Below are 10,876 nucleotides of genomic sequence, written 5' to 3'. Positions count from 1 at the left end.
CATCTCTGCATTGATTTCTTATTCCAGGTCTGGGGCAAGTGCCTTGGTCTGGAAACTATGGGGAAGGTTAGGCAGCCAGGGCCTTGAGTGCCTAGTGTTTCCTGGAGAGTCCGTAATGGTAAGGGGTCTCTACCTTACGCTCACACTAATTATGTGGGCCGTTTGTCATTCTTAGCATTGTTACTCATTGGCTAAGCAGCAGCAAAGGGAAAAAAGGCTTACAGCATAGCCCACTTTTGCCTGGTCCATATGTTAACCTTGTTTTTCACTTTCTACACTGTCACTTATTTAAATATATGTGTATCCTCCTTAACATATTACAGTTGTCTGTCTGTAACCAAGCACATGGGGACTGCCGTCCCCATGAAGGGATAGCCCAGAGCCACACATCACTGCATCCAGTTTCAAGTGGGATGTCTGGGTGGTGTCCATTCCTTGTGAAAAATTCCTCGTATAAAAAGATGGTTCAGATGCTGGGCATTAAAAAAAAAAGCGTAAAACCAGGTCAAATTACGAAACTAATATTTAGTAACTTTGGTGGTTGTCCATTGATATTCAGGAGCTTTCTAAAACTGCTTTTGTGAAACCACAAACAAGTTGGTGACAGATAGTTTTTACTGCTGTGATGAATTTCATCCTTGTCTGGATTCATTTGGGGTCTAATTAAATCAATGACTTTCCTATACTTTGCAGTAAAAATAGTATTGTTACATTTAAAAATATCACTTCTGGCATTTGCCAAGTGGATCTTCATGTTGGAACGATAATGTTGGATTTTCTGTCTATGGCCAATGTGGTATTGATTTGTAATCCACTAAGGATGGCATTCAGTGGACAGGTTGATAAATAGGATGATAAACCTTTCCGTATACTTACCTCACCTGTCTGGATTCTTTAACATCTTCTGTGTTCTATCGAGTGTTCTTTCTGAGGTCATGACAATCTTCATGATCATTTCCTGTCTTCTTCATGGAAGATTCCTGCAATTTAGCTGTTGGGTCAAGTTCTTGAACCGTGGATATTCCTCTTGGATATTATTCTTCTCTCTTGCCCAGGTTCTAGCTCATTCTCTGGCAGTGTTTGTTCAGGTCTGGATGGTTGACATCTGTGCCTTTGCTTGACTGCACCACAGATCCACAGGTTGGTGACCCTTCTGATCGTAAGCTCTTGCTCTTGTTCTATATCTGGTTTCTCCACATTTTCTCCACCGTAACTCGCTTTCTGAAAGGACAAGGACTGTCCGGCCCTCACAGGACATTTTGTGGCAGGCTGGAACTTGCTGTGGATGTAAGTTCCTGATTTGTCTATACTTTTGAAAAACTTCAAGGATATGCCATTAACCTGGGTTGGTTATTTTTTTTTAAATAATAATATGTAGAAAGCAATCATAAGTGGAATGTCCTGAATTTTTGGAATGATGTTTAGTTTATAAAAGAACCAAACCTATGGAAAAGCCAGAGAAGATTTTTTCTGATGAAATCGCAAAGCCATTTATCTGTGTTCTCTGATATTACTATTTTCTACTAATTGTTTGGGGATTCCGTCATTGATACTGGTGTACTCTCTGCTTTAGTATTTCTTTATGTTGCTCAGGGGTAAAGGGGGTTGAAATGTCTTTTCATAATCTAGTGCTTTAATTAGATATTGCTGATAGTGTTGACATTTTGTCCTGTATTCAATGCAGCCATTTCCAAGATGCGGCCCCAAGAAGTTGGACGCCCAATCACCACAGGCTACACCCATTCCTGGGTGTTGTAGCCTCTGCTTGCATATAACTGTCCGATTATGGCTCCTATGTCCAAATGGGAAGATGGATGACTACTGTGTTTGGGGTATTGTTGTGGTATCACTGGATGAAGTCCTGTTGTATTTCTTTTATAAAAGAGAAACTAAAGTTTCTAGCTTTAAAAGAAACTGTAAAATTGTGCGTGTGTGTGTGTGTGTGTGTGTGTGTGTGTGTGGAGAGGGCTGTGTTTATGAAATACTCAAATTAGACAACATTGAATGAAAAAAAATTTTAAGTAAAAGATGCAGATTAGGTGAAAACAAAGAGTCAAATTGGAAACAGCATCATTCGTTCATACTCTCAAAGGCTGAGCAGGCTCTTGGGTCACACAGATCATTCTGGGGATCCATCAGTTATGTAGCAACAATGTGGAACCAAGGCTCTGGTGAGTAGCTTATCTGAAGGCAGAAAAATAGAAATGGGCTTGTAATATCTTGTGGATAAGAAATAAAACACTTTCAGAGACACTTTTTTTGGGTGTTACATAGATCACGGGGGCTACTCAACTAAGTGGGATTCCTACCACCAGGAAGGAACACTTAGAGCATTGAGAAAACATTAGTCATGGACACCTGGACAAAGGTAGGTCTCTACAGAGCCTTGAGTTCATCATGAGAGGCAGTATCATGGGTGCTAAAGAAGGCACTGCCTTAGTCTGTTCAGGCTGCTATAACAAAAGTACCATAGACTGGGGGGCTTAAACAACATCAATGCACCAGCAGATTTGGTGTCTGGTGACCCACTTCCTGGTTATTAGATGGCCATCTTGCTGTGTCCTCACATGGCAAGTCACAAGAGATCTCTGGGGCCTTTTATAAGGGCACAGATCCCATTCATGAGGACTCCACCCTCATGACCTAATCAGCCCCCAAAAGCCCCCACCTCCTAATACCATCACACTGGGAGATAGGATTTCAACATGAATTTGGGGGTACACAAGCATTTAGTTCCTAAAAGACACAAACTCAACTTCTAATCGTCTTCACAAAAGGTACTTATATTGATTAGTCCAAATTGTCCTGCAAGCAAGTTTGTGACAAATTATTAAAATAGGCTCATATGTAGGTTCATACTTGTACAGGAAATGGAAACTTCACTAGACTAATGATCTGGACACTACTGATGATCTGCTTATCTCACCCTGAAAGGGCATCTAAAATTCCAGCTCGGGCTCCTCACTGATGGGCAGAGGTTTACCTCTTTATTACTTGCCTTTCTGGTGGATAGGCCATGGGCTGTGGAAGGATACACAAAGATGCCATCAATGAATGGACCCAACCCCAGGTGTATTTGGTCATGTTTATCATTGAAGGGAGCAGGTTTTTAAATAAAAATTATTGGGATTATTGACAATTCACCTTCAGCGAGAGCTCTCATTTGCTCTTTGTTAAAACAGAAAGGAAATGAAAAAAATGTGAATATGGTCCATCTCATCACATGGGGGTTGGGTGGAGCAGGCAAAATGTAAATTAACTATCCAGGGAACAAACCATAAAGGAGAAAAATGTAACTACTAACTTTAAAACAACGTTACACTTGGGCTGGCCTGGTGGCTCAGGCAGTTGGAGCTCCGTGCTTCTAATGCGGAAGGCTGCTGGTTCGATTCCCACATGGGCCAGTGGGCTCTCAACCACAAGGTTGCCGGTTCGACTCCTGCAAGGGATGGTGGGCTGCGCCCCCTGCAACTAACAACGGCAACTGGACCTGGAGCTGAGCTGCGCCCTCCATAACTAAGATTGAGCAACTAAGATTGAAAGGACAACAACTTGACTTGGAATAAGTCCTGGAAGTGCACACTGTTCCCCAATAAAGTCCTGTTCCCCTTCCCCAATAAAATCTTTAAAAAAAAATAGCTTCTGCACAGCAAAGGAAACCAATTGACAAAAAAAAAAAGGCAACCAATTGGGAGAAGATATTTGCAAATGATATTTCTAATAAGGGGTTAATATGCAAAATATATTTAAAAACTCATACAACTAAAACAAAAACGAAAACCTGACTAAAAAAGAGGCAGAGGATCTTAATTGATGTTTTTCCAAGGAAGACATACAGATGGCCAACAGGCGTATGGAAGGATGTTCAACATCACTAATTGTCAGGGAAATGCAAAACGCCAATGAGCTATCACCTCACACCTGTTAGAATGGCTATCATCAAAAAGACAAGAAATAACAAGTGTTGGAGAGGATGTGGAGAAAAGAGATGGTTGGTGAGTTTGTAAATTGGTGCAGCCATTATGGAAAACAGTATGGAGCTTCCTCAAAAAGTTAAGAATAGACCTATTTAATACCCAGCAATTTTCCCTCTGGGTATTTACCCAAAGAATATGAAAACACTAATTCAAAACAATATATGCACATTATGTTCATTACAGCATTATTCACAATAGCCAAGATATGGAAACAACGTAAGTGTCCATCAATGGTTGAATGCATAAAGAAGATGTTTTAAAAAATACCTCGTTTTATTGTGCTTTGTTTTATTACACTTTGCAAATAATTAAATTTTTTACAAATTGAAGGTTTGTGGCAATGCTGCATGGAGCAAGTCAACAGCATTTGGTCACTTTGTGTCTCTGGTCACATTTTGGTAATTATTGCATATTTCAAACTTTTTATTTGTTGTGGTGATCTGTGATCAGTGATCTTTGAGAAATCATTTGTGAAAGGAAAGGTCAATTTAGTAGACTTCATTGTCTTATTACAAAAAATCACCACAGCCACCCCAGCCTTCGACAACCATCACCTTGATCAGTCAGCAGCCATCAACATCAAGGAAAGACCCTCCACCAGCAAAAAGATTCTGACTTGCTGAAGGCTCACATGATGGTTAGCCGGGTATTTTTTTTAGCAACAAAGTATTTTTGAATTAAGGTATGTACATTTTTTAGACATAATGCCATTGTATATTTAATAAACTACAGTATAGTGTCATCATAATTTTTATATGCACTGGAAAACCAAAAAAATTGCATGACTCACTTTATTGCAATATTCACTTTATTGTGGTGGTGTGGAATCGAACCCTCAATATCTCTGAGGTGTGCCTGTATACAGATGAGGAAATAGTTCAGAGAGGATAATCAACTTGCTCAGTGTCACACAGCTACTGAGTGGGGAAGTCAGATTTCTAGCCTGACTTCCTAATCTTCCTTCTTTTCTAGAGCTGACTTTCTAATCTGCTCTAGAGGTTGTGATCTTAATCTTTACATAAGTTCTCTTAATGATATTAACTAGTATACCTAAAAGAATTTTATTAAAATTTGATACAAAAGTTCATCTTGAAAAACTGTGCAGTTAGACAAAACAGAAACAAATTCAGAGATACAGAGAACAAACAGATTGGGTAGGGGATGGGTGAAAAAGGTGTAGGGATTAAGGAGTACAAATTGCCAGTTATAAAAAAGTTATGGGGATGTAAAGTACAGCATGGGGAACATAGTTAATAATATTGTAATAACTATGTATAGTACCTGATGGGTGCTAGACTTATGCTGGTGATCACTTAGTAAGGTATATAAATGTCTAATCACTATGTTGTACACCAGAAACATAATATTGTATGTCAACTATTAAAACAAACAAGAAAAAAACAACTAGTAGTAAGTTTTTCATAAACTTAATTATATGAAATTTAAAGAATTTTCCCTAATTAAAAAAATAAATAAACTTTTGTTCTGACAAAACAACTAGGCAGTTAGGAATATAATGGTAGTAAAGACCAAATTTACAATTGCAACAAAAGGCAAAATACCTAGGAATAAACTTGACTTATGTGAATAAAACTTGAAACAATTGAGGGGTATAAAGAAGACTTGAATACACCACTGTTCTTGTATAACATATCTCAGTTTTACACAGCAGCTGGTTTTCACAAAATTCATCCATAAGTGTGGTAGGGTCCTACCAAAATTTCCAAAATAATTGTTTTTAACTAAACCTAGGTTCTAAAATTCTTGGGGTGAAAAAAAATCTTGCCAAAAAATATATAAAGCATTTGAGGAGATAAAAGGAATGGGACTGGGTATTTAACTGTATTGCAAAAGTTTGTTAGTTATAATAGTTTGCAACTAGGAGAATAAGAGATGGAAAATTCAGTGACTCTAAAGAACTCAAAATATTCACCCAACCATATATAAGAAGGTGTTGTGTGATGAAGATAGTGTTTCAATTGAGGTAGGGTTTATAAGAGGAGGACTCATCAGTAAATGATATCACAGGTTGGCCATTTGGGGAAATAAAGCTGGCTCCCTACTTTATTTCATACCTTTTGTGAGTGCCCCTGCTTGTGTTCATGCTCACTGACCTTGTGCTGAGTCAGAGACCTCTGGGAATCCCTCTAAACCCTATGGGACTGTCACAAGCTCCTGCTGAGAGTATGGTCTCCTGCAGAGTCAGCACAACCTCAGATTCAAATGGGCCTAGTGTGTTTGCATATCAAGTGCATAAAGGAGGATTTCTGGAAGCTCTGGTGGTCCTTTCCTCAGTAGTCATGAGACAAACGTCCCTCCCAATTCTTCCTTCTTTGGCTCAGTCTGGTTGAGGGGTTAACAAGTTTAACATGCCCAGGGTACGCCCACTCGTTTTCTCTGTGCCTGTCCTTTTGCCCATCATGGTCCCCAAGGCTCCTTTCATAGACTCAGACTCCAGTGTGTGTTCCAATTAAAAGTGAAGAAAAAAACCTCCAGTTTCTTTCTATGAAGCAACTATTCATATGTAATAAAAATGAAAGGCATGATTATTGGAAGGAGGAAAAATATTGCCATTATTCACAGGCAACGTGGTTGTTTGCTTAGGTAAAGTAAAAGAATCTACAAAAAGTTAGAATTTACACGTGAATTTAGCAAGTGAATAGATCACAAAATTACTCATATTCTATATAACAGCAATAAACAAACAGAAATAGATTTTTAAACAATTATAATAGTATAAAAACCTCAGATACCTTAGAGTAAATCTAATGAACATTGTGCAAGTCCTCTACATTGAAAACTAAAAACAAAAAAATATTGAAACAAATTTGAGGATGGTTGGTAGTACACAAAGGTAGATGTTGAGGAGGTTGGCTGTAGCTGAGGTGGGTTGTGGGGGAGATGAGTGGTAAGGAATACAGTTCATAGTGAGAGTGAGGTTGTATCCTACCAACAGGTTGATGATGTTGCCATTTTTTAGGGTAGAGGCAGACACTTAAGATACCTAAGGTGCAGGGTGGCGCTTCAATGAGTGGGAAGGTTCTCAGGATGGTACCCACTGACCAAAAGGAGTCTAAGAAGATCTTAAATGTGAGGCTGAACTAAACGTGGGTGTGGCAGGGTTGGGGCACAGTTAACCAGTTGTGCCACAGTGGTCTCTGCTGGCTGGACAGATGCTATTCCCCAGGAAGTCAGTAGGTGCGAAGTGGTGAACTGATGATACCACATTGTGAACCCCAGGACTCAATACATGTCTCTGACAGTGGCTGGGAGAGGAGGGGACAAAGAAGTGAGATTTCTTCTTGACACACCCTGATTCAGCTCCTGAGCTGTGAGTGTCTCATGCAGATCAAAAGATTCGAGGGCCCAAGACATGGTTCAAACCTCCTTAACTGGTTGTTAAAAAGAATCAAGATGCACAATTTAACATAGTCTCATTTGTGTGGGGGAATAAATATGCGTCCAGAGACATATCTCTATATACACACAAATACATAGAGTAGACTTGGGGACTTGGCATGGAAAGGAGACTTATTTTTCATTGTGCACACACATTTGTAACTATGAAAATTTTTAATTGTGCAGTTGGAAAAAGAATCTCACATATTTTTTAAAAACTACCTAAACATTCATTTCCATGCTCAAAATATGCAACCGTCAGGGTTGACCCAGCAATGTCACAAAAGGCAGCTGAGTTCTTCTGGGATCGAGGCATCATGGGCTATCAGATGAGGGAAGTACATACCTCAGGATTCCATCCAGCCAGTGCATGCCAAGTTCCACTGCCAAAAGTCAGGACATGATGACAGTCAAATGGCCTCACAAAGAACTTGTACCAAACAAGGTGTCTGGAAGACAATCTTAAACATATTCGCTTCCCAGATGCTGGCAAACCTGAGTACTCTGTGGGACTCTAGAAACCTAAGTCCAGAAGCTCAGTAGACTTTACACTGATTCTAAAATATCTGGAATCAGGGAAAATACACAATGGTCCCAATGGTGACAACTCTTTTGAGAGAAGTAAATACATTTTCTCCTCACAAAAGTGCTAGCGACTCCAAAAAGGCTAATTTACCACACACTCCTATATAGTCCAGTATGTATTTCTAAAAAAAAAAGACATGGATTAATGCGATTATCAATAATTTTTTGGTATCATCTAATACCCAGACAAAAATCAAATTTCCATGTTTAGCTCAAAAAAAAAAAAGCTTCTTTTTGGTGTCATTCAATGTGTCATCCTTTCACAGTATTTCCTATAAGTGGAAGCACTAGCTGCTTGATTAGGTTCAGATTCAAGCTTTTACTCATAGATGGTGCCTTGTGCTTAGGAAAAGATTTAAAAATTTTGTATTCATGTCTATTGGTGTATACATTTGCTTTGTTAATATTTTTGGACTGTCCTTGTTCCCTTTGAGGGATCCACCCAGCTGCAAGGGGGGGGCGGCGAAATGGGTGTTTTGTTTTCCCGGACTTTATGTTGAGGCCAAGAAGGGAGAAAGGGCCTAGGCTGGGTGAGCCTCCACTCCTAACCCCAGGCCCTACAGTGTCTGGTGCCACGTGGGCTGGAGGGTATTTGCATTTCCTAGCTCACTAGCTCCACCCGTTTCCTCCCCAGAATCCCTCTCGTGCTCCTCAGGGTCTGAGCCTAACACAGAGCCAGTTGTCAAATAAGACGCGTGATTTGCAGCCTCCCAGCTCCAGCATTACAACGTGAAGTTTCAAAGTGAGGGTTTGGAGCAGAAAGACAGACAGTAACTTACTGACTGGCAGAACTTCTAACTTTGCTCTTCTTCCAGCGGTCATTTGTGTGGCTAGATTGATGTGGCGTATGCTTGGTGTTTTAGGAAACTGTGACCTTCAAGGACGTGGCTGTGGTCTTCGCGGAGGAGGAGCTGGGGCTGCTGGACTCCGCCCAGATAAGCCTGTACCGGGAGGTGATGCTGGAGAACTTCAGGAACCTGCTGTGACTGGGGGAGGACAGTGACCCCATGGCTAAGCATCAGCCCACTGGTCCTTTTTCCTCAAATGATCAGCTTCAAACCAGATAGAATATTCCAGTTGGAGCACAAAGGGAAACTTTGGCCACTGGGGAGAAAACTCCTAAGAGATATATATGCACATGAGAACCCTGCAGTTAACGAGTTTTAACAGATAAATGTGAGCCGGTGGCCTGGGAAGGCTTGCTGAGGGAGCTCTCCTCTATTTTGCAGTCCCTGGCCTGTGGGCATGCGATGCAGTTAGGGAGCCTACCCTGACTCCCTCATTTGTTTAGCTCTCATTCTCTCCTCATATTTTTCAGAGTGAGATTGATAACGTTCACGCACTATCAAGGGCCTGGGTCTGGATGAAACACCAATACTTTAGACAAATTAGTGTTAAAGCAACCAAACCACGATCCACTATGTAGTACGTGAAATATAAGTGTCAGCTTATTTGCTCACTTGCTGATAAACATCTAACCTAATTTCAGTTTCTCAGAGGCCCGTATACAGGTATGCATTACCTCAGTTTAGTTTATGAGATAGTTGCTGTCGTCCCCTTCTTTTACAAAGGAAACAACTGAGGCACAGAGTGGATAAGTAACCTGTCCATGACCACACAGGTTTTAAGAACTAGGATTTGAACCCTTCCAATCTGGCTCTGGACCCTGTGTTTTTTATAATCAAGTGAAACTAAGTACTACTATGTCTATACCTTATAGACAGGGCTCCTTGGCCTAAATCTGCAGGATGTAACCCCGTTGGTGAGTCCTGGAGTCTTATGACAAGTTACCGTGTCATAACCAACAGTTTTTAAAAAGCAAAATAGATCACGGACTAGAACACAAAAGAATGTACCAGAGTACATTGCACCTAGTAAGGTACGTATCAGCGGATAAACTGTTTTAGTTAACAGTCTGTGTGTACTCATGCATACTGGAGCGCAGTGTAAATGCTTTTGTTGCTATGGGTACAGTCAAAATAATTGGGAAACCACTGCTTTAAGCCTATTCTGGGTCGTTCAAAGTCCCCCTTTCTCTGACACCACCTATTCCATCCAACGCTTTCTCAGTTACATTTTTATCATTTAGAAACTAATCTTTAACAAGCTAATTGTCCTGCCTAGAACCAAAGCTGTGCCCAACCAACAGGTCCCCAGTGCCACTACATAGTCCATTCAAACTACTCCCTTGATGACTATGATTCTAATTTCTGTGCCTACAATTTCTTCTTTTGCAGAATGCCGTATCAATGGAGTTGTAAAGTGTACAATGTTTTTTGATCTGGCTTCTCCCACTTAACGTAATACTTGAGAGTCATCCATATTGTTGCATGTGACAACTAGTTTCTTTTCACTGTGGACTAGTACTTCCATTGCATAATGTACCACAATTTGTTTACTCATTGGTGGGATTTTGATTAGAAAATATGAGAAACTCATCTTTTAATTTGCATTTCCCTATGACTTATTTGGAGCATCTTTTCAAATGTTTCCTCCATAAGAAGGCAATGACATTGGTCAGTTTTTTGTGAGGGTTCTGGGAAGTGTAGTCTAAAAGCTCTGTGTAGTCACTGATGAGTTCTCAATAGGATAAGATTGGTAATTGGAAAAGAGAGAAAAACTGATTCAAAATCCTCTCTTCCTTTCAAACTCATTCAACTTCGCTCTTTTTTTTTTTTTTTAAGATTTTATTGGGGAAGGAGAACAGGACTTTTATTGGGGAACAGTGTGTACTTCCAGGCCTTTTTTCCAAGTCAAGTTGTTGTCCTTTCAATCTTAGTTGTGGAGGGTGCTGTTCAGCTTCAAGTTGTTGTCCTTTCAGTCTTAGTTGTGGAGGGCGCAGCTCAGCTCCAGGTCCAGTTGCCGTTTTCTTGTTGCAGGGGGCACAGCCCACCATCCCTTGCTGGACTTGAGGA

This window comes from Rhinolophus hipposideros (assembly GCF_964194185.1).
Source record: "Rhinolophus hipposideros genome assembly, chromosome: 21".
Taxonomy (NCBI): Eukaryota; Metazoa; Chordata; class Mammalia; order Chiroptera; family Rhinolophidae; genus Rhinolophus; species Rhinolophus hipposideros.
This window is presented reverse-complemented; position numbering follows the sequence as displayed.